Raw genomic sequence first — 25,784 nt, forward strand, 5'->3', positions numbered from 1 at the left:
TAGAGAGGTGAAATTATACGCAGCAGGATCACTGCAGGGTGTCTGAACTTCTATATGATCAAGCTGGAACAATAAGGCTCTTTTACACACCTTGTTAAAGAAAATTTTACATCACATTAATTAAAAAAATGATTCAAAATGTTGTGCATCTTGGCTAGTTCTTGTAATTGGGGGCTAAAGCTTACTGAATGCCTCTTCCCAGTACTATTCATTACAGATATAATTTAAAAAGATGGCTCTGACCGGCCTGACCTTATGCCAAGAGGCCATTTGAACTTTGCCCTCTCCACAATTTTGATTTTATTGGTGATGACACACTCATCAACAGGGTCAGAGCCTCAGGCTGTAGAAAAATGAGATCAGTCTCTTATGAGTGTAGATGAGAGGATATGGTCTTCAATTAAATCAAACATAAACTATTTGTTTTTTCAAGATGCACAAGTTTTCGTTATCCTTCCTCAGATACTAAAGCCTTCTTTTTGTTCAATATCAAGCTGGATTTAGTTTTGGGTTTAGGCCTAATCCCCCTTTTATGCAGACAGTTGCAGAAAAACTGAGAAAAGAAGCTGTTAAAATGCTGATTATTTGCATCCACAGGTCTGAAGTTTGGAATACTCAGATGAGGGCTTACATGAGATCAGTGTTGGATATGATCAGACAAGACTTCACATACAGGCACTTCATTCTATACAAGCTCATGTGCAGATTCAGCACTTACATCTAATGCACTTGACACCGAGGGTATTTTCATTCTGCTCTCTCAGAGATTTACAGTAATAACTGAAACAAATAGACAAATCACAGCAGATCTTCACAATCCTGCCTGATGGGGAGATATTATGCAAATTGTCATTCACAGCACACACACCACACCAAACCCGATCTTCTTACAGTCATTAACTTTGCTGTATTGTTATGATGTGACTCTTTGGTTATAATGGGGTTTGTGCTATGTATGAATGCTATTATGTTCCATTTAACTCTAAACAACATGTCATGTAGAAGTAACAGCAAGCAGATGTGCACAAAAACATTAGACTTAACTGAAATGTTAAATTTGCCTTCACAAATTGAGAACAACAACTTCGCCTTTTGTCCTTTTATAAATTAACTTTTGCTTAGTTTCCTCATTTTGAGAACCACACACGTCACATTCCTGTATGCATAAAGTACCCTCTTCAACCACATATATTTTGAGAGTTGGAGGCCCTTTAAAGCCATAGACTGGGTTGAAATTAGAAAATGTAGAAGTTACCTAAAACAGAAGTTGTCCATGATTTTTGCATAAACAGATATAACAGTTAACTTCGCCTTACTTGCAAAAGAGTCAAAAAAAGTTCAACAAGTACCTCAGTGAGTGGGAAACTTACTGTACACAGCTTGTGTTCAATTAGACTGTTTAACTGTATGCGAAGAATAGTGATACAAATTGTCTTACTATGGGGTTTTGTGGGCGTATAAGTAAGAACTAATGTCAACACTAATTATAGAGGATATGAAAATCCTGCATTACATTTCAAAGCTGAGATCCTATTGATGGCAAACAAAAGGAATAGCCTACAATGTTTTCTACGGTGGCCCTGAAGAGCAAATCACAACAGCAAATCAGAAAACACAACGGCATTAACCAAACCGGAAGAAGCATATCCAGTATCATGTCATACCCATGTCCTGCAGCAAAATATTCTTTAATAGCAGCATGTATGTTGTCGCTAGCGGCACTCATATTTGGAGAACATGTAAACCATGTTCTTCCGGGTCAAAGGATAGACCAGTCCAATCAGTGACGAGCCATGTCCCCCAAAAGAACCTACTTCTTCCAGTTTGGTTAATGTCGTAGTGTTTTCTGAATTGCCGTTGTGATTTTCACTTCAGGGCCACTGTAGTTTTCAGTAGCAGACGTGATTAAAATGATCTAAGTACTTGCTATAAAACTTTTTAAAGTTTTTAAAAAAAACTTAACTTTCGAATGACAAAACAATTTAAAGTCTGTTATCAGGCAACAAGCTCTCCAGGACCCTAAAGCACGATATCAGGCTGATACGGTATAATGAGTTTACTGACCTTATTTGGTGAGGGTGAAACACAACTCCTCCACAGGTTTAACAAAAAAAAGCAAGAAGATAATCCCTACGGGAAGTGGGAAGCTTAATAGGTATCCGTGTACAGGTGGGCGTGGCAGTCAGGTGACAACCTAAGGCTGGGATTTAAAGGAAATGGCAGTGCAGAGGGAGGAGGGCTATGCAGATTCACATTATCCAGCCTTGCGTTCAGTGCAGCTGCTGGAAGATTTAGATTAGTTCCATTTCAGTGATATTTAATTCATTTGATGCTCCCAATTGAATAACAATATGAGAATGAAAGCAAATACCAAATTCTGCACCAAAGGTATATTAATCAACAAAAATAATCTCCGAAAGTGTGTCTCTAAATCATGTTTTGATTAATTGGCCTTAATCTGATTATATAGAGCTGGGCATGAAGACATTCGGGGATCCCTGCCTGTGGATTAAGCTCTCCTGCAGAACTTTGGGTGGCGCCAGAGCGCAAGAAACGAGAAGTTGGAGAGGGACTCAACACATCTAATGGGTTAATCTGCCCGGAGAAACGTTTATGGCTCTGGCTGTCTCCACATCCCAGAAGAAGATGTGTGAATCTTCACAGCGGGTGGTTGGACTTGCCACCTGTCAGACATGGGTTACGGGCTTCGTGGCTGAAGACCGAGTCGACCTCTCCCACCTTTACATGGAAGACGTTTTTGTGGAGGGTCGCCTGCATCAGTGAAATAACCGCGGATAACTTTGGCTCACCGGCTGCGCAGGGGAAAGTGAGCCACACAGAAACTGGCAGTGTTGAGATTATAACCAGAGTCTCTGAGGCTCCGACCCCTCTCGCTGTGAAGATTAGGGGGGTTGACGACGTCTGAAGGACACTAAGAACAGGATTAGGTATTGTGCGGTCTAACCTACTTCTCAGCACTCCTGCATCTTGTCCTCTGAATATTTGCGCAATGACCTTTGGTGCACTTGGAATACAGCGGGTGCGCCTGTGAGGTAAGAAAAATATGTTTTTTTAAATAAGTGCAGTTGTTTTTATTGATTGCATGGATAATGGCATGATGTAAAGTTGTTTCTGGGAGCCACACTGAGCACACAGCAGCTGAATTTGGGGATATGACACCCTAAATGAGAGCCTGTTACGCGCCTGTGCCATCCTAATTTTGTCATCGAAAACTACACATATTTGACAGTTTTATGTCAGTGGAGGGTGATCCTCGTGTTGCACGTTGTGCAGCTTCATCCAGGGAACGTGCCCGGTATTTCACACGCTTAACACGCCAGCCTACTCAAGCGCTCAGAGGAAACATCGCTCCATACGCATGACGACTAATGTAATTTGCAGAATGTGCAGCAATGTAGAGCAGATCAATACTTCAGGGGACCATGTTGTGGTCTGCGTTTCTGCATGTTTGCCTCGACCTATACTCTGAGCAGGGTGTCGGTGATGATTTCCGTGTGAGCTTTCTTTCCCTCAGAGTGCCACTATTTCGGTGACACATGTGATTTGGATCGTCTGGGACAAGTGGACTCATTTTTAGCTCTCCCCACGCCAGGAGCCTGAGGAGACAAGCGCTTGTCACAAGATATAGAGCATGGGGATGCTTCAGACGTGACACAGCCTTGTTTTTTTGGATTCAGTGATAATGAATCACTGAGGAACATGTTGCTCACTTCAGCTTTAATGCATTTACAATTTTTAGTGTGCCATAATGCAGTGCAGCTTGAGTTGATCCAGAGTGCACAAGAAATGCTGAGGGAATAGAAGACTCGTCATCTCTCAGCACAGTAGTGCACTCTGCCCCATGCTTTCAACTGTATACTGCCATTTGCATAATACACAATGATACAATCTGTAAGCACAAAATATATGGGATCTCTTCAGTCTGGTATTGATCGGCATGTATATCATCTGCAACAATCTGCATTCTCAGGAAGAACACAGTTCAGTGCTGGTTCACTTGATCACTCACAGATTTTGTGAAGTTTAGGGTTTCCTTGAGGACTGGCAAATCCACTTATTTCCTGAACCTGACACACATCTTAATTTGACAGATTGAGCTTTGAAACAGGCTGAATATTATTCATCCTGTGGGATTCAATCAGTGAGATTAAACATGATAAAAGAAAAGGGAATAAAATCATAACCTTGCAGTTCTATTCTTGCTGGATGTGTTGAAAACACTCCTTTCATGCTGCTATGTTGTTTCACATGTACAGTTCTCTGCAGCTACAGGTTTGCCTACTGCCTTAGAAGTGTGCAGGGAATATGTAAAAAGCATTGCTACAGGATGTCTTCATCAGGCAGGGGATGGGCAGGCTTCTTTCCACAGGCTCACATTTGGGAAATGAGAGATGAGGGGTAGCAGGGCTCAGCCCAGTCAGACTCCATTGATATTCTGCCAGTGTCCTGCTCCATAGGCAGTCCATTGTCATGGCCTGCTCAGCAGGATAGCATCTGATGATTGAGGGGTATGGAAGAGGGTTGAAAGCCAGCCCGGAGAGAAACTAAAGGTGCATTTCTTGAAGGTTGAAGACATTTCCCTTACAGTTAAAACTAATGTATTTGGAAGCGTATTGTGTAAGGTTTGATTAGAGATGAAGTCAGTCAGAAAGACATAAATATCACCAGAGTATGATTGGTTTTACTTGGTTTGATCTCCTACAGTAGGATTGCTATTACATGCATATTTAAAAGAAGAACATGTGACCCTTTTTGGACTCCCAATGTTCTTTTGTATTCTCTCATCAGGCCCAAGATGGCATAAAGATAAGTAATTTCCATGCAACGCAGGTGCATCCTAACTTTCAAAGGGTGCAGCTCCTCTAATGTCAGGTGCAAAAGTGCCACACTGTGTGGCCACTCAGCCTCTGAAGATTCATGGCCAGCCAAGCAGAAAGATTTATCTGTCGTGAGGGCATGAAATTGCAATGCTCTGCAGTATTCAGTCCAGGGCCGGTGAGAGAGAGAGGGAGAGAGAGACAGATCCTCCATTGCTTTGGGAAATAAAGAAGCAACAGAGAGGAGTCATGCACAGAAACAAAACTGAAAAAACTAGCGAGCACTAATAGCTGCCTGTGCTCTCTGTCAGGTAGAAGTGATCAAGGCTATACTCCCTGTATTTGTGAAGGGAGAAAGGAAATAAGCAGAAAAAGCAACCACAGGGGAGTGACAAAGAAGTTCATCTAAAGAGTTGAACAAATAATATAAACTTTTGAAGAAGTTGACACAGAAGTGGAGAAGTTTACGAGTGGCTGCAGAAGTTGGATTGCAGTCTCTGTTCAGAACTGATTATTTTTTTGTACTTTTGAGGTATTGCACCTTAAGTATTTGCTGCTATTTGCTGCGAGTCTCACTCAGCTTCAGCTTGACGGGCTCACATAAGGTCAGTTATTTTAGACCTGGACATATGAATTGTTTGCAGTGTTGTAGTTGAGTCACCAAACCTTGAGTCTGAATTGAATCTTGAGTTTCCAGCATTCAAGTTATGTTGGAGTCTGACTTGCCAAAAAAAGAATCTGCGTTGAGTCCCCATTCCCTGGGTGGGACTTCCAGTAGAGTCTTTTCATAGATAGGACTGCTGTTTTACTCCAAACTACTCCCTGTATGAACCTCCACTGACTGTGTGGGACCTTCTGGATTTGTAGAAAACATATCTCACTCCTTAACATTAGATTCTGACTCATGCTGTTGGCGTGTGTGGAGATTTGAATTGGCAATGAAGCTATAGTGCTATGCAGTGTGCAAATGTACACCATGCTCCTCATAATGTGGAGATGCACTTGTTTCTGCTGTAGTGGGATGGCTGCAGGTGTCTGGATCTACCATGTCCAGTTAAAGTTTGGATTTAAAGCAGATGTACTTCAAGTTTTTTGAGTTTATAAGAGACTTATTGAGTCACTTTAGAGGATAATATTTTAGCAGCTTGCTTACAGTAACAAGTAACAAGCTCTTTCTTGCATTTGCAGTAAAATCTTTGAAAGCAAAACTCATGATTTGTGGCAGCTCTAAAGGCATCCCAGCAGGAACTGTTGCTGAACAAGACAGCATGTGGACACACATGCAGGTGAACACGTTCCAGTCCGTGCACAAACTAAATATTTTATTAGAGACTTATACAAAGAAAACTAACAAAACACATTTAACAGTCTAATCAATACTAATCAATAGGTTGGAGTTCTCCTCTCAATCTGCTGTGTTTTAATGTAGTTAGTGCTCAAGTCAAGTCATCAGTGCTCAAATCCAAACTGAGTTAAGAGTCCTGAAAATCAGGACTCGAGTACTACAACTATGTTTGTCACTATGTTTTAAACTGTTGCTCTTAAAGCACTTGTAGAAACCCCTCCCTCCTCTTGGCTCTCCCTCTGAAAATCCACCTCTCCTTTCATGCTCTCCCTTGCCTGCTCACCTGCTGCCTGAGTGGGAGGAGCTCTGGAGCTGATAAAGGACAGCCAGCTCACCTGTGTCAGCCCTATTGAGAGAACAATGGAGCTGGCTGCTTGCTGTGGATCCCACATCTCCACAACTGAGTAACTGTGTATTTGATCCATCACAGTTGGATCAATATTCTTTGGATTGGAAGGCTTGTCTCATTGTCCTCTGTTCTTGCCGACAGTCCATTGAGTTGGTCATCTACATTACACCAGCACCCCTTAAAGAAACTATTTTTCACACTCGTGAGAAACTTTCTGTTTGTGTTTATTTTGGCGCCCCCTGGGGACAAAGCGGTACCTCTCACATCTTTGCTGATTGTGCCCTGTGCAGCAGGGTTGTCTGACAATAAATCTCATCCTGCTTGCTTTTAATAGTCATATATATAACTCTCTGTGAATGTTTGCCATGGAAAAAGTAAAGACAGTTTGTTCCATGTGCAGACAATTATCTCTTCTGTCACCTGCCCCCTCACAGTAGCTACAGGCATTAAAACTATGATATAGAAATTGTCAGTCTTGTTACTGATTGTTTCTCTTGCTTCTGTGGATGATAAAGAGGCTTCTTTGTTCATTTGAATCTCTTTCAGTCAAATTCTTTAAAGAGCTTTAAGATGATATATTGATGTTTTTTATGTTGGGTCATGTTTTGATTCTTGCTGGCCAGGAATTGAATATACCTATGTGTTCAGATATCCTCCAGAGGATGTGTTTTTCATGTTGGAAGGACCCATGGGCTGTTGTGACCTGCAGATCAAGACTACATCATTCCATCAGCTCAGTCTTGAGGTGTGGTAAATTTATAGCCAAAAGCTTGTAGCTGCATTAGGTCCTAGCAGGGCTTGACTAACCGCCATGGCCTGCAGCTGAAGCAGAAATCTGTGTGCAGGACCCCACTGAAGCATGAAGGGAGAAGATGATTTCATATAAGTTATCTACGTCTGGCAACAGCAATAGTTTCAATACAAACGGAGAAGGGAACTTGATTAGAATATGAAAAAGCATGCATATGGATGCACTGCAGAGTTATTCCGTGCTTGTGCTCTGCTTTATCTCTTCTCCTGTGGCTCTCAGAGACAATGAATGTTCTGTCCTTTCTCAGGCTGCACTTCTTTTATCACAGATATGAATTATTGTACTTAGTAACAGGCTTCTGACATCAATTTACTGCAAATTTTTCAGATCCTGTGTTTTTAGATTTGGTTAACAGGCGGTCCTTGTGGTAGTGGGGAGCTCAAACACAATGCACAATAGAGCAGAATGCTATAGGGCAGTTTGTCCCTCCTCTCCTGTGTTTTACCCTTTTGTCTGGAAGTGTCTGGATGTAGACAACAGAAACCAGCACTAACTGACACCATGGCTTTCTCCTTTCTTAAGAAACCGCAGCCCTGACATGTGTGTTTAGAACTTCTGACAAATTATGGGCCCCAATATTAAATACCATCTTTCAAAAACAGTAATTTAAGTGTATTTCGGAGAGCAGTGGTCAACAATCAAAAACGAGTTGTGCCAATTAGCTCCCGGATAAGCATTTGTCTAACTGTGCATTTGTGAGAGACATGCGTAACCTTTACCCCATGCAAAACTCTCATCAAACTTGTCTTTTAATATCAAAAGCGGCTGCACAATGGTGTTCAATCTCCTCTGAGTTGACCGTTTTAATACCAGCGTCAAACCTTAATGCCAGCTCGCTGATTGCAGCAGCTGCAAAAGCAGAAATTGAGCAGTTATCCTGCTGTTGATATTTGGGTCTTTTGCCCTTTGAATCAATAATTAGAAAGAGGATGAAAGCTGTGTGTTGCTTTCTTACCCTGCAGTTAAAGTCCATCTAACAAGCAGGATGCAACCAGTGAATCAGTAAGTTACTCGTCTTCTCCAATTAGCAGCAGCCTGTGGAAGGAATTAATGTAAAATTTACCTCAAGGAACCGCTGAGGGCTAAAGCAGTGAGGGGAAACAGTTTTAGAGATGCAGATATGAGCATTATCTTTTTCTTTTTTGTAGGGATGTGTGCGAGTGTTATTTTGTATGCTGATTGGATTTTTATTGGCATACATTAATATTAGTCCTAACTCAAAATGAATTCTTCTGTACAGAGAAAAGGATGTGAATATCAGTATAACAGCTTGACTTCATTGCTTGTAAGTTAGGACATATAACACTGAGGCCATGTTTTCATTTCACACATCAGCAATAGTGTTTCTTCACTGTGGCAGGTTATTGTATATGTTGTGTTACTTTACCATGCAAGGCAGTGGCATGAACCTTCTCTGACCTTGTCTTCTACTTACTTTATGAGTATAGGAAGTAGTATGACTTATGTTACATAACAGATAAAGTCGATTCATAAGACCAAAGTAAGCTCTGTGGGGAAGGGGAGAGTCTGTCTTTGAAATGTATTGCTTACGGAAAATATCAGCCCTGATGGGACTGTTTAAAGCTAAGTGCAGACATAGATTACTATATTGGAAATGTAACTGTTAGAGGCACATAGGAGCATTAACTGTCTTAAAACAGTCTGCTATGTCTTAAAACAGTCTGCTAGACCTTTATTTCAACTCAAAGTAATATACTTATTTGGCCTGTGGGGGGCAGTGCAATGAGCTGTAAACACCAAAGTTACACTTAATAAAAGGTTAGCTGGTTAAAAAGAAATAAACGGGATGGCATACCAGCCAGGGATGAAAGAATATATCCAGCTTACAATACAAAATATTTCATGACGCACAATAAAGTTGACAACACAATGTTTTTCAGGGTTACTCAAGTACTCAAGTACAAGTACTCAAGTTTACTATTACTACTCAGAAAATAAACTAATAATAATAATAATAATAATAATAATAATAATAATAATAATAATAATAATAATAATAATTCATTTAATTTATAATGCACTTTACATTTGAAACAAATCTCAAAGTGCTACAAAACCCACAAGAAAGAGCAACAGATTAGAAAGCATAGTTTAAAACAAGATGGTATAAACAATCGAAAATTATTTTAAAAACATTTTAAAAATAAGAGTGAACAACCTAAGGAAATGCCCCTTGAAAGAGTAAGGTCTTTAGTCTAGTAAAATGCCTCTTAAAACTTTTTTGTGGTGATTTATTTTTGCCTTTTACTGCCTCAAATCCAGGTAACTAGTTTTCCTCTTTTGATAACTAACAAGCTTTTATTTTGAAAGGACACAAAAGGTTCAGGTGTGAAGAAATTGGCATTATTATCCTGTATCAGATGGAAGACATGCAATGTTGTTTGGATGTCAAAGAGACAGTCAGCGCCCTCTGCTGTTTAAAAAGGGAATCAACATTCATTTTTCATCTCACTGATTAGCATGGTCCGTAATGTATAGCAGTTTTTAATTGCTAAGTTTACATCCCTAGAAAATACCCTGAAATGCAAATTATATTCTATAATGTATGTAAATAATGCCATTAAAATAACCCAGTGTACATCACTCACCTGCTTTTGTTGGAAATTGTACAAAGCCATTGATCTGAGGGATAAACTCTCTCAGTTCAGTGTCTCCAGCTGGAGCTGGAAAGTTCAGTTTAGACAAACAAAAGGTCCCAAACTGTCTTACAAGGCTTACATCTTGTACACTGACAAACAAAAAGCAGAGCTTCCTTTGATAATTTCTTGTGGGAGGATATTAGTTTTGCAAAGTGCAACATTGCCTTATGGTATTGATAAAAAAAAAATAACAGCCTTGCACTTTTAATGCCAAAGGTGCACTTTACAAGTCTTAGGGCATGGGTTAGAATTCATTTTGAGTCTTATTTCTGGCCACACTGTTGTTGAAAGTCTAACTTTTGCTTTCTTTTTGCCTTTGTTCCATTTTGTACTCTGAGTACTGAGGAAGTCACTTGGCTCATTCACTTTCAAACCCTCCTCTATGTCCTCCAGTTAATTGTTCACTTTGGCCTCTTGGCAGTTGTTACAAGGTGGACCATTTTCAGTGGGGTTTCAGAACATTCTTACAAAGAAATAAAAAAACAGCCGCCTGTTGCTGCTGAAAGTGCTGATTGCTGATTGCTGATTAAAGCCATGAGAGTGAATCAAAAAAAAAAATCAGACTATGCAAACAAAATAAAAAGCTGAAGACAAAGACCTGACCTGAGGTTACCTGAACAGCTAAGTGGCCGTTCTCTGTGGGTCAGTAACCTGAACACATGTAGTTGTTTTACCCATTGATCATGGTGGCTCCAAATTAAAGCCAGGGTAGTTCATTCATTTAAGAATTATTTTGCTGACATATTTGTTGAATTTTTTTTTACACTCGGAGCCAAATAGGTCAAATGCTTTGCCAAAAAACAGCAGTGCAAAAAATTGTGAGTGAAGTCAAATAAGCCTTCATTGGATTGCTCTCTTGCCTTACTACCTGATGCACATTCGTGGTATGAGAAAAATATGCAGTGTACTTTGCTTATTACCCTACGCAGCAGTGGTATACCCGGACGTGAGCACTACATACTCGTGTGTCGATGTGTCCGTTCCGTGTATTCATGCAGCAATACTCCGTCGAAACGCTAGAGGTCAGTGTGGTCTCTCTGAAAGTAGTCTGGTCACCTGTTTCTGGCCCCGCTGCATTTTCTGCTTGCTTTCTCACAGCAATTCCGAACGTATTAAGTGAACTTAGAGCTGATACAGGTTGCTGTTTATCATACAGCAATGTTTACAACCAAGAATATAGAAAAGACGTCTACACGCCGATGTGCAGCGATTCCGTAAGTGCTGTAAATGCAGGAAATATGATGCAGTCGGACGAACCATCACAGGGCTTACAGTCTGTGTCAATTTGACGCATAGTTACATTTGGGAGGAGGTGTACACCCAGAGGCTAAGGCGTCAATTTGAATATAGAAGTATAAATCAGGCTTACAGGATAACATAAAGGGATCAGGTGATCATGCCAATTAGAATCCCCCTCACCGTTTTGCATCACCCTGACTCCTTTCCATGGTTGTATCGGATGTTATGTGTGGTTAGGTTGACCTGGCGTTGCTTTTGTTGATGAAAATGAATCCTTGTTATCATGTTTCATTGAGATGATGTGAAAACATGGCCATTATACAACAATAACAACAATGCGTTGAACTTCATACCCCAACACTTTTCACACAAACCTGTCCCTGCACAGGTAGTCAGAAGATGTGGGGTCATCTGGATTGAATGAGGCATAGGTTTAGCATTTTCAGTTGGATTATTTCAAATCAGGCATCCGCTTTCAGGTTCCTCCAAAAGTGCGTACCCAAGCTTTAAAACTACCAAATGTAGTCGTTTAAAACCTGACCTTGGCACTCCTCAAGTTGTATTGAAAAAATGAGACACTGTGGCAGGTGACACTGCAGCAGGACTGGGACATTCTGTCAGACCTTTGGGTGCTTTTAACTGAAGGATGTACTCGCTGAATGCACAATTCTGACAAGCCCACTGATGTTGAAGCTGTGCACTCAACAGCCTTGACACAAGAAGCTCTGTCAGTACAACGAGGCTAGGACATAGAACTATTTGTTTCTGCGTTCAGAATTTTTTTTTACAGTTTCAAAAATGCTGGTCACACTGCTGGAAATGCTCACAAATAAATATTTACATCAGGCCTGTGAAGGATTAAGACTAGGAGGGCTGAATCTTTGAAGCATATAAGATCCAACCCCCAACCCACACATACACACCTCACCAATGAAACGTCCTCTGTGCTTTCGCTCTCTCTTAAACATACAGTCATGGCCAAAAGTTTTGAGAATGACACAACTATTAATTTTCACAAAGTCTGCTGTTTCAGTTTTTATAATGGCAATTTGCATATACTCCAGAATGTTATGAGGAGTGATCAGCTCAACTGCAATTAATTGCAAAGTCCCTCTTTGCCTTGAAAATGAACTTTATCACCAAAAACACATTTCCACTGCATTTCAGCCCTGCCACAAAAGGACCAGCTAACATCATTTCAATGACACACAGGTGTCACACACATTAACACAGGTGTGGGTGTTGATGAGGACAAGGCTGGCGATCAATCTGTCATGATTGAGTGACTGGACACTTTAAAAGGAAGATGGTGCATGACACCATTGTTCCTCATCTGTTAGCCATGGTTACCTGCAAGGAAACACGTGCAGCCATCATTGCATTGCACAAAAAGGGCCTAACAGGGAAGTTAATACCAGCGAGTAAGATTGCACCTCAGTCAACCGTCTATCCAATTATCAAGAACTTCAAGGAGAGAGGTTCAATTGTTGCCAAACAGGCTCCAGGGCGCCCAAGAAAGTCCAGCAAGCGCCAGGACCGTCTCCTGAAGGTGTTACAGCTGCGGGATCGGGCCACCACCAGTGCAGAGCTTGCTCAGGAACGGCAGCAGGCAGGTGTGAGTGCATCTGCATACACAGTGAGGCGAAGACTTTTGGAGGAAGGCCTGGTGTCAAGGAGGGCAGCAAAGAAGCCACTTCTCTCCAGTAAAAACATCAGGGACAGACTGATATTCTGCAGAAGGTACAGGGACTGGACTGCTGAGGACTGGGGTAAAGTCATTTTCTCTGATGAATCCCCTTTCCGATTGTTTGGGGCATCTGGAGGAAGGCTTGTTCGGAGAAGACGAGGTGAGCGCTACCATCGGTCCTGTCTCTTGCCAACAGTGAAGCATCCTGAGACCATTCATGTGTGGGGTTGCTTTTCGGTCAAGGGAGTGGGCTCTCTCACAATCTTGCCTAAAAACACAGCCATGAATAAAGAATGGTACCAGAACGTCCTCCGAGAGCAACTTCTCCCAACCATCCAAGGGCAGTTTGGTGATGAAGAATGCCTTTTCCAGCATGATGGAGCACCTTGCCATAAAGCAAAAGTCATAACAAAATGGCTCAGGGAACAAAACATTAAGATTTTGGGCCCTTGGCCAGGAAACTCCCCAGATCTTAATCCCATTGAGAACTTGTGGTCAATCCTCAAGAGGCCGGTGGACAATCAAAAACCCACAAATTCTGACAAACTCCAAGCATTGATTATGCAAGAATGGACTGCCATCAGTCAGGATTTGGTCCAGAAGTTGATTGACAGCATGCCAGGGAGAATTGCAGAGGTCTTAAAAAAGAAGGGTCAACACTGCAAATATTGACTTATTGCATGAATTCTGTGTAATTCTCAATAAAAGCTTTTGATACTTATGAAATGCTTCTAATTGTATTTCATTATACCATAGAAACATCTGACAAAAACACCTAAAAACCCTGAAGCAGCAGACTTTGTGAAAATGTAATATTTGTGTCATTCTCAAAACTTTTGGCCATGACTGTACACTTAAATACACAGAGGCACTCATACACAGCTCTCCTTCGATATCTATTTCAAGCCTAAAAATAGTCTGATGCACACAATGCCGTGCAGCTCTGAGGCAGTCACAGGTTGTGGGAGAACGACATGTGATTCCAGGATGACATCTTACTGATTATGCTTTCAATAACGTTGGCAACATATTGCAATTGCACAGCCGTCACATTAAAGATCCAGGTAGTGTAAGAACTAGCAGATAAGTCAATTTTTAGCTTGGTTTAGCTTTGTCAAATCCCTTCCAATAGACCTAGCTAATTGATGTATATTTACAGGACTAACAGTAAAATAGAGGCATAATTTACCTGTACAAACTGTAAGCACTGTCATACCTCAGATCTAGCCGGCTGGTTGACTGCTTGTAAGACTTATGTGCTGATATCAAATTAATTATTATTCTGTAAACATCAAGCTGAAATTGTTGGATTTGCAATATTTTCTTACTCATGACTAAATAAAACAGCGCCCTTCAGAGAGCATTTAAGTTTTAATTAAACCAAACACAAATGTTCATTATGCTGAGATGACTTATCCTGCAAGTCATATAGAAATGTGTACCTTGATAATGATTGGGAAGTTTTACAGTAATTAAACGTGTCCACATAAAAGCTTTTGCATTTAGCAACATTATGCATGATAAATTAGCACTCTCAGACCTGTCACTGTTTCCACTATACAGTACGTTGATTGGTGCATAGGATGATTTCCCTCATGTCTGTTGTTATGTTGTTATCGGAAACTTTTGTTTGCATTTGTTGCTGAGATATACTGTTCAAATATTTTCACATCTGATCTTGGCATCATATTTTAATTTGCCTAGTGATGACCCCCCCCCCCCCCCCCCCCCCCCCTTTCTGCGAAGGAGTATGAGTGTCAATCATAATTAGAAAAACTTGAGAAACATCGTGAGCTAAGAGATCTACCAGATGTTTCCTTAGAGTTTGTCTTACTGTCAATTTGAATGCACAAGGTGAATGAAGGATGTTTCTGAGCATCATGGTTATGTGGTAAGCTATTTCTGGCTTTAGAAGTGTGCAGCAGCTCTTTGAATGAGCCACAGTCTATAATGGGTTTCAACCAGGGATGCACCAATTGTGAAAACCAGGGTGGATACCAACACCAGTGTTTAAAATAACATCTGGCTGAGAGTTGATTCAGATACCAAAAAATTTTCTTTACCTCTTTGTAATCCTTCTTAGTTTTTTAAATGAGCTTTGACATTTGATGTTGTAAATTTTTTTTGCAGCTTTCCCTCTTAAAATGTCACAGGATGTCTTACACCCTTCATGTCTCTGATCCTTCTTAGAGACGGTGTAAAAGTCTCTCACTGTTGACATTTTCCTTCATGTTTGACTACAAAAACAAATCAGTGTGTCCAACAGGTGACATCTTCTGCCCAATGAAAAATGTCTTCTCTGAATCACCAGTTGGATTAACTAGCTTAGCAGCATTAAACTGATGCAACAAAGATGAGATGCTATGAGATGCAGGTAAATATCAGCTATTTACATCAGTTTTATGGCACATTTTTTCTAACTACCATCAATAGGGATGACATTGGCTGACACCAATATTATGTGATGGTTTTTAGTTATGTTTAAGTGAAGTATGTGAAGAGTGAGAGTAAGCGTCGAAGTAAGGCACATACTAAGTCATGTTTGTTGTAGTGAAATCATCAAAGAGGATAGTGAAAACATGTAAATGAGGATATGATGACAGACTGTGTGGGTCTTTTTGAGACTTTAAGATCCAGTGAAGGATTAGCCCATCCTGGGTAAATCTTTCATGCTCTGAAATTGATCTGCATACATTACTCAGGTTAAACAAAAATCTCTCATGAAAACACAAGGAGTCTTCAAAGGCATTGGGTCAAAAAAAGCTCGCTTGTTAATAAAATGCGACTCAGGACAATAAGTAGTCGCATGTTTGACCCTGACAAGCAGGCAAGGAGAGGTATATACATTTATTAAAGCAGATAATCAGTCTGCAGACATAAATCTTCCACGTTAATTCTCACATAGCCGTGTTTTACTGTGTTTCTCAGCTCTTGCTCACTTATTTTTCACCCTTGTGTTAATTACTGCAGTGTCCACATGAACAGAGCTCATCTAACATCAAAGGCAGTTGACTTTTGGGAAACAATTATGCAATGAGAGATGTTTTCCAAGAATTGGAAGCAGCATGGTTAGCAAAACATGACCTTTGACCTCTTCAAACCAAAATACAACACATATACATAATATTCATATTTTGATTTCCTGATATTAGATTATGTTTATTTTGGTCTGCATCAACAACCAATACTTCCATCCACAACATAGGAGCCAAGTAAAAATCAAACAAATAAAAGCAAAAACAAAACAATCACTGAGGGATTCATCAAGAAAATATATAGACATACACATACATAACGATATGTACATGCATACGTACACATACACATGCCTACCTACACAAGTAAATTCATGCAAACATATAAGCATGCATACACATCCACATATATTTTAGTCATTTATGTTGTGTTGTAACATTTAGCGTCTTTTAGAACTGTCATCATGGTAATTTGGGAAATGGAGGGAAGGGGGTTGAATTGTAGATGTCAAAATTGTTGTTGATGGTTTAGTATAAGTGTTGGCGCGTCATTAACAGAAACAATAGTTAATGTAAGATTATATAAGACCAGACTGGTGCACACCTGTACTCTAACAACACTCATTGTTTTAGCATTGCAAAAAAATATTACAAGTCTCCAACAAAGTAGTTTGAAGTTTTTTCATAGTAATATTTGTAATTTGTAACTTCAGCTGCCAATTTAGCATCATACTAGAGCAAAAATTAGCTAAATAGAAAGTAGATATTTGAAAATTATATGTCATATTGTGCAATGTGGTGCAAGTACTGACACTGCTACATCTTTTACTCTTGATTATTAATTTTGGCATCTTGTTTTAAATGCATAGCAAGTGGTTGGAGAATGGCCCTGCATTGTTAATTCAAATAAGCAATCTCTTTATATAATAATGTTGGATGTAAATATGCATAATGTCTCGTTTTTTCATTTCCTTGAAATTTGATGAGATAGACTTGGCCAGAAAACAGCATTTGTAGAGTATAAGTCTATTTAACTAATAGTAACCTAAAGTTAATACTCATACAGTAGCTGAAGAACAAACAAGACCAAAAGTGTTAATACCATCCTTTAGGCCTTTTTGTGGCAAGGGGAAAACTTACTCTTGGCTGCTTAGGCATTGAAGGTAAATATTGTTTTAATCTTTTTGAACAAACCACCAGGGCCGCAGTTTTTTGGGGGGAGAGAGAGAAAAAGCAGTCTCAAAAGATCATGTAGCTGGAGGGGCTCAGTCTATTTCTTCACTGGTAAACAATATCCAACTGTGAGCTGCATGCAGAGAAGAACTTATTTAAGGTTTATCCTTATTAAGCTTATGATCAGACAATTTTCGTCACTTTGATTTTAGCTACGCCAAAACAAACAAAACCCTTGGGGATCATGTTGTGAAAAATCTAATTTTGTTTGGCGTGTTAGTTATACCTTGATTTAAAGTAAACATGCAGGTGAACAAGTTAGACAGGTGGATCACAGCAGCCAGTGTTTTGTTGTTTTCTGGCCTCTCAAGAGCTGAAAATTCCCAACATACATGATTAAAATTTGATGCATTAAGTGGACAAAGTCTGCTGTTTCTTCCAGCTCATTACTACCTTCAGGTGAGTGTTAATAAAGCACCCTCATCTCAGAGTACATGGAGGTCCACTTACTGTCAACTACTGTCCTTGGGTTATAAGATATTGATTTTAGTTTAATTTTGCTTTGTGAGGTTTATTGTGTCTCTTGTATGATTTTTCTGACATGTCACTCAATAGAGTGCAGAAAATTGAAAATGGAGGTTGAATCTAAAATGTTGGTTCAGTCCAATTTTTTACATCAAGGCCATTTCATTTACGTAGCTAATAGAGTGAATATTAATCAAAGTTTGTTTTTGTGACTGATGTGGCCTAAAGAATAAAACCCCATTCATTTTTAGAAGATAATTTCATCGTAATGACGCCTTCAGATAATCAGGTCAGATGAAGTAGAGCTTGACTTGATCAAAACCATGCAAAGACTCATTTGGGACACCCAGACTCTCTTGGTCACTTTACAATGATGCAAACATACTGTACAAGCATAAAGAAGTCATTTCAGGAATCACCTCAGTCTTGTTAATACATATTTGATATCTCACATTATTCACTTGAAATCCATTCTCCTATATCCATTAAAATTTTTGTTGGCGTGAAGGCCATTGAAACATACTTTTAAGCAAATTTGTGAACCTTGATGTATTTGATTCATTCACACTCAAAAAGGCCCTGTGAAAATGTGCATGTGGCCATGTGGTGTCAGGTTATGTCAGTTTCTTTTATAACAGTAATGATTGTAATGAAGGAGTCAGAAGGAGAGGAACAAATCATATTAGGGGGCTCTTAACACCACACAGGGCCGGAGTGATTTTAAATATGTGGCACTTTTTTACACTGGTTAAGAGTCACTCATTGCCACTCATTGACTTTGTTCATTGACTTTAACCATTCAGCTGCTGTCTGTAGTTTAACACTGTGCTGTCATGTTTTTCTTTTATTTAAACTAAATTTAGTACTTAATGTTAGATAACCAGGAAGTGTGTGTACTGAGCCCATTGGTTTCTGGATATGATGGTGCCATGTTGAAAATGCTGACTCAGTCATCCTAGAGACAGGCAAAAAGGTAGAGCTGAGGCAAGCGTTAACCTCTTGGTAAACAGCTAGTTTACCAGGATGTGCCAGGAAAACAGCTAAGTCTCACACTTTATACTATCTTAAAGTCATAAAAACACATACACTCCATTTTTACAGTGTGTGGGAATAAATAACTGAGCTACATACCCAACATCACTTTTTGAAAAAGACTGTAAAGATGTTCCATTTTGCATTTAACATGGGACCGAATGAGAATTGCAGCCAGCCCCAAGTGGACACTGATCCTTCAGTTCCTACAGCAGCTTGGCTTCAGTTTTCAATTTAAGACTATAGATTAGGTATTTAAAATTCCTTTAGTGAGTCAATTCTTTTCTATTTTTTCCTTTTGGTCACTTAGCATCGACTCTTGAGCTTCTGTCAGTGTTTCTTTGGACTCAGTCGTTGACAAAGAGAGTCACAAGTGGTCCAGCCAGTCAATTAGTGGTACCTTGTTTAATTAATCTCCCTCTCTCTGTGGCAGTAGACATTTACTGAAGAGCCTCTGGACTGAAATACCATACATGCCACGGCACTGAATAATTAAGGGTCCTCTACAGGTTTTTCATCTTGTAAAGGCTACCCTGCATGCTCTGCTGAAAAGGAGATCCCATTAGAGACTCATCCCCAAGAGAGGAAAACCAATGTCTGTAGAAACTGTTTGGAATTTAGGTTGACAAATTGATAGCTGCCATAATGCAATGGTGCAGTTTAACTGCATTAACATGAGTTGCCTTGGATGAGCAAGGCTATCTCTGGACAATGAGAGGTAGTTGGTAAAGTTTGTCAACACAACAAGAATTGACAAATGCTAGTCAGTCAAGGATGACGACTGACCTACTAATGCAAGGACAGCTTGCTTGAGTGGGAGCTTATCTCTCTGGTCAACATCAGGAAATATCAGGAAAATGTCTTTTCTGCCTGTCTCAGTTGGCTATCCATTTTTTTGTCTTGCTCTTCCTGTCCCCAACCCCCTTAGTTACACCAAGTATAATATTTCCAGTAGCTAAGAATACGTCTCACATCAACAATTTCATGAACAATTTCATCGTGACACATGGTAAATTACATAGGCTATCTGCTTAGTTGATAAATGCAAGAAAAAAACGCCTTCACGGCACCAAACATCAGCTTGTAAACTCAAGCAATAGTTGGATGACATTAACTAAGTAGCCAGTTAAAAGTTAGTGGATTATCTTAGCCTTCTTCAATATGAGTGATAGCTGATGTTAGCTAAAGTTAGTATATGCCAGCGATTAGCATAGCTCTCTCAATACAAGTAATTGTTGACAAAATATTAAATTAGCAGTAGCTAGGGAATTAGCTTAGCCTACCTCCTATTAAGATAGTTTATTTTATATAAATATAGTAATAGCCAGTGAATTAGCTTAGCCTGCATCAATACAGTAGTATAGTATGTAGTTGAAATTTGCTACAGTTAGTAATAGCCAGTGAAATACCTTGTAAGCCCCCGTTGGCTGATGTTAGATAAAATAGTCAGTGAGTAGCTTGTGGTTTAGCTTAACCTTCCTCAATACATGTAATAGTTGGCATTAGCTGAAGTCAGCATAGTTACAGGATTTGCATAGCTAGCCTAATTTGAAAAAGCTGAAGATTAGCAGTTTCATGTGATTTAGCATAGCCTACTTCGATAAAATCAATGGTTGACATTTCTTGGCAGTTTTCAGTGAATTAGCTTCTAAGCCCTGGTAATAGTTGGTTGACATTAGCTCAATTAGCCAGTGAATAGTCAGTGAATCAGCTTAGCCTACCTACTGTAGCACTGTGGACCAATGGGACTTTTGTATCTGTTGACCTAAGATAGATGTTTTCTAGCTGGGAAAAACTCCATCAAGGTCACATAGACTCAGCTCAGTATTCACATCACAATTGAGATTCTCTCAGTGGAAAAAGGCAATTTAAAAAGATGGAGGGTTTAAAGTGAATGAAAGTCAGGGAGCCATGGGTTGAGCAATAGAGGGCAGTAAGCCTACAAGGAGATTCTTCCAGACTTGACGCCATAAAGGAGGTGTTCAAATAGAAAGTCCCAGAAAATCAAAAATACATTAAAAAGCTGGAGTACTTCTTTTGATAGCACCACAGAACAATGCACAACGAGGTCACCATGAGAAAGAGGAGGAAGATAAGGAAGAAAATCTTTATGACTAACTGGTACTAACAATGAAAAGGGTAGGCAGGATGCCCAGCACACACGCAGTACAATACAGACTGATATCCTGGCATACTGGGCAACTATTGTCCTGGATGATTTGATTGAGGAAGTAAAGTAAGTGCCCTGTAAATGCACACAAAAAGACCTGAAATAAAAGGGCAGCTATCTCTGGTATGTATAGGTACCACTGTAATTGGGAAAAAGAGAAAATCCACTGCTATTTGGAAAGGAATGGATTTGAGCAGGAATCCAATTCTGTTGAGCAGGGTTACATAGGACATCTGTAATGACTGAGAAACACTCTGGAGTATCAGCCTAAAGAAGACTGAGGCAAAAGAGGCAGGGTATATAATGAAGTGAACAATGCTTTAACTTCTTGATACCAAAAGGAGCTTTAAGTTGGTAAATATGCTTTCCATTAGACATTATCCATTGATGAAGGTCAAATAGCTAGGGAAAGGAGAAATCTGTGTAGAGTCAGTTGAAAAAGGCAAACATCTGGATCATTTTACTAGTTGGAGTAGAACAATACTACATGGTTTTAATTTATACAACACCATATCCAGTCAAAGCCCAAGAGGACAAACTTCATCAGGGGACAAACTTATACTGGGAGGAAAACCAGTTTTTAGACATTTTCTTAAAAACTCAAAGGACATCCTACACAAAAATGACATTTAACCACCTGTGATAGCATGGACAATGATAATGCTGGAGTAGGTTTGCCCATGTACATTCAATGACAGTCAAAGCTATCACAGAAAAACAGCAACTAGTGATGATTTCCTTGACAAATTTGTTGATTCCCAAGAAGCCTTGCAACTTCATTTTCATCTAGTTTCCTTAAGTATGATTTTTTTCAACAGACCAGCTTAGGGTCCATGCCTGGATCACCTTAATATTCTATGTGCTTGTGAACATCTCTTTCATGTGACCTTTTATGCAAAATGTGAGCCTTCTTCTCGTAATTTGCTTTGGTGGGATATGAAGCCCTAGTGCTGTCCGGCAAAGCTAAAAAATGAGACCATTATGTTCTGGGTCAGCTTAACCGAGTATTCCCAATGATGGATATCCATCAACAAAACATTTGCTTTCCTGTCGAATGGATGGAGAAAAATGTTGTCAGAGATTGTCAGTTTCAGCTGGCAAACGAGCTTGATGGACATGCTGACAATGGTTGCAGGCTTGTCTAATTTTGGGTATAGTACTTTGATACCTCACCTAAAGCCCATGAGAGCCTGGTATCGATGCTTGAGTAAAAAGGCAGCCAATATTGGTTTTCCAGTGACATTGCTTTGCAGTAAGCATAAATGCTAAGGCCTCACTTGCTACACTGGTCTTGTCAAAGCTGCTTTTTATATCCGAAAAGTCTAATAGGTGAGGTAATTATTTCAGACTTGCTTTCAGACCTGCTGCCATCTTTTGAGGGGAAAACAAAGGGGAGATAGAGAGAGATGCGTGTTAAGTCCCCAAGCAGAGCAGTCTAAGCTTATAGCAGCACACCTAGGATCTGGTCCAAGGCAATCCTCAGACAGCTAAGCTTTACCAAAGGAAAGGTTTAAGTCTCTAAAAGTAGAGATTGTCTGTCTTTGGGAACAAAAGTGCTGGAGGACTTCACCAGAAAGAGGCCTGATAACTGTAGGTTCAACCCCCCATAATAATTTTGACCTGGGTTACTACAACAGGCCTGTATTTTTTAAATGCAGTGTTCTTGAGGGCTAACAGGGAATTATGAGCTCTTTATGGTGCCCAACCATAAAGAGCTTTGTAGATTAGAAAGATGATTTTAAATTCTATTCTAGTTTTTACAGAGGGCCCAAGCAGACGCGCTTTTATTGGAGGAATATCCTCTCTTTTCCATTTCTTCTCAGAACACATGCATTATTTAGGACAAGCTCAAAAGTCTGTAGAGATTAATTAGTGCAGTCTGGTAAGATCAATACAGCGTAGAAAACACTAAACACAGGAACTTTTTTTCTGTATCTTTTTGAGACAGACTGTGCCTGACTTTTACAGTTTTATGAAGGTAAAAAATACTGTTCTTGAAATGTGTGGTCTGGAATTTGATGTGTATCACCAAATATCAAAGAAGATTTCCAGATTTCTCAAGATGTTTTCAAGTTACTTTGAGCGAAAGATAAGGTTGGCTGCATGTTTTCCATCCAATGTTCCCTCGTCAACATTACAGTCTAACTGTCATCAGGCAGCTCTGTCCAAGAATGATGGAAGCTTCAGATGCGTCAACCGGCCACTCTTACCCACAATATCAAATATAAAAAAAACAAGACAAGGATTTACAGTTTGATGTAACACTTGAGATTGGCATCCAATTGCATATTTCTTGGCATTTCCTTAGTATCTTTGAAAACACATTTCTTGTGTTGTGTAATGACATTCAGAGGCGAGCTTCAGGTTTCCCCTTGATAAAATGTATTCCAACTTCGAAGCACCACAGGCCAGCGTAGGCAGAAGTCGGAGGAAAAGAAGAAGAGTATGTTCTGTCCCTCATTATATTTTTCTCTCTCCTAGTGATAATCACTTTGGTCCCTAGTCATCCCTGCTTTTCCCATATTTTGACATTTTATATCAAATATTTCATTAATCCAGTCTAGCAAGGAGCTGTGAACACTGTTTGAACATGCAAGCTCAAGGGGATGAAGAGCAATGGGCCTTTAATGAAGAGGACAAGGTTTTAGCTTGGGAAAATGAACACCAGCAAAGAGTAGGAATTACTTCTCTACTGCTTTGAAGTTAATGTGAGAGGCTCAATTAAATGTAAAAAAGAAAAGTCATATTTTTTCTGCACTTTGTTCTGCTTGGAAGAAATCCCTAACGTGCGCAGCCCTGTCCCCTGTGCCCTGGACGTCAGTGCTTCTGCATCTTGTTTCACACTCTGCAAGATGAAAAATGCAGTGTTTTTGCTGCATGTGGGATATGACACTCTCGGTTGACAGCAGCGTGTAAATGCACATGGTCAAGGCTCATTACTTCACCAGTGAGCGGTAGTACATTCAATACAGAAAATGACTTTTTGCTTCAGTGAAATAAGTGATTTTTTCCCCCTCTATATGGGGATCAACACTTCTCTTTCTACAGGGACTGGCAAGGCAGCTAGTGTGAACAGTTTGGTTTAGCAATTGTTCAAAAGGTAAACACATTATACAAAAAAGTAATTAATGTAATTTGCACAATGCAAGTGACTTTTTAAAACCAATTTTGCATTGTTGTTTGACAGACGTTTACTGCAGATATACACTTTTTTTTTTTAGGGAGCACATGTTTTGCTTGAGAGCTGATGCTGTAGGTTAAACCATGCTTTAAAAAATAACAGTATATGTTCCACTGAAAAAGAAAAGAAAACTGTGCAGATTTGCAGCTATCTCTCAGGGCTTAGCAGTGAATTAAATGCTCTTTACAATAACAGTGGATTTAGTTAAACATCAGCTCTCTCTCCATAAGAATTACCCACAAACTTAATCTTGTGTATTTCAGATTTGATCCGACCTCAGGCAGCGGATTGAAGCTCCTGCTGATTATGAAACAGACTCACAATGAATTACCAGAGTCACAGTTTGTAACATTTTGTAAACCCAAGGCCACACTCGACTATGAAAGTGCTTGAGTTGACTGGGGCAGAGAAAAACAACATTAAATAAAAGAAGAAGAGGAATCATAAAGAGTCAGGGTCATACTCCAGATTTATTTCATAAAATGGAACTGAAGACAGAAAATAAACTGTAACTGTATGCTGAAGCGGATTTACGTTAAAAGTCAAGGCTGCTGCCTCTGAGGAGAGGATTACTTAATATCTACAGTAGGTTGAAGCAGATGAACTATTACCCAGGGAGGGATTTGATTTGCTACTATTTCATAACTATATGGGTCAGATGTTTCATTTTGTGAATTTCCTTACTCTTTGGTCAGAATCTCTCATATATATAAATCAGGGGTCATTTAAGGTTTAGCTCTTGCATATAGTTGTCCGGAGAAAGCAGTTTCATGATGGTCTGTCCTTTTTTTTGTCCAAGGCATTTATAGATGAGGTTCTTTCTTAGAATTTTTAGTGTTAGACTTTTGTGGTTTAATATAAAATAAATAAGTAATGGTCATGGCTTTAAGCTGTTTATATTGTCAAGGAGGTCTTTTTCTGTTTGCCTTCCATAACATTACTGATGCATCACTTCTTGATTTTCACACAAGATGGGCTGAGGGTTGTAAACACACATGTGCATGCATTAATCACGTGTTAAAAAGATTAGTGTCATTTAAAGGAGTTTGTGTTGGTCGCAGTCAGTCTTCACACTGATGGTCTGGTTTGCTTTTGTAGGTCATATAAAGGCTTAAAGTGTTAATTCAGTCTCTTCTATGGCTGCGTTAAGGCTTTATCAACTTAGATCAAGTGAAAACTCAATCATGTAGAAACATGGAGGGACTGCTGTTGTAGATAATTCACTCCATTGTTTTGACTAAGTAGGATCTGCAGCTAATAATGTCCAAGTCGTTTAAATAGATATTTACTTTCGGACTAACCAATAACAGTCTTAAGGTAAGCAACACTCAGGAGTAGGGGTGGGAATCGAAAACTGGATCCGACTTAGAACCGGTTCCAATTGATAAAAGCACGACGTCACGTCACGTCGTGGTACGTTGCGGAAAAGCGTTTTTCCTCTCCAAATTCAAAGTAATTTCCTCCAGACTCCAGGGGCCATGTCCGGACTCACGCGGCCGAAAATGAGGCACTGAGAGCAGCTAAAATACCTCTGCGATGACCCCCGGAGGAAAAGCGTTTTTCCTCTCCAAATTCAAAGTCTTTTCATCCAGGCTCAAAGTTCTAGATCCGGACTCACGTGGCCGGGAATGAGGTCAACCTATTGTTCAGTATGTTCAAGTTGAATATGTTCATGTTCAGTCTTGTGCAGACATCATTTTGGAAGAAAAAAAAAAGGTTCCTTTTGGTGCGGAAGACTGTAGAACTACTTTTTTTCCCCTCAAAAAAATACTCAGGAATCGTTGTGAGAATTGATAAGG

The 25,784-nt window shown here is 39.7% G+C and overlaps 1 protein-coding gene and 1 pseudogene across 1 annotated transcript in view; one reads left to right on the top strand and one right to left on the bottom strand.

The window, feature by feature from the left end:
* plek (pleckstrin) overlaps nucleotides 1-2,085 on the bottom strand; it is a 65,051-nt gene extending 62,966 nt beyond the window's left edge. Inside the window, exon 1 of the mRNA XM_034682706.1 lies at nucleotides 2,065-2,085. The gene's annotated coding sequence lies outside the window, so the exon portion shown is untranslated. The remainder of the gene's footprint in view (nucleotides 1-2,064) is intronic.
* A 199-nt stretch (nucleotides 2,086-2,284) lies between these two features.
* LOC117812101 overlaps nucleotides 2,285-25,784 on the top strand; it is a 294,303-nt pseudogene continuing 270,803 nt past the window's right edge.

The sequence above is a fragment of the Notolabrus celidotus genome, chromosome 4 (genome assembly GCF_009762535.1).
Source record: "Notolabrus celidotus isolate fNotCel1 chromosome 4, fNotCel1.pri, whole genome shotgun sequence".
NCBI classification, from domain to species: domain Eukaryota; kingdom Metazoa; phylum Chordata; class Actinopteri; order Labriformes; family Labridae; genus Notolabrus; species Notolabrus celidotus.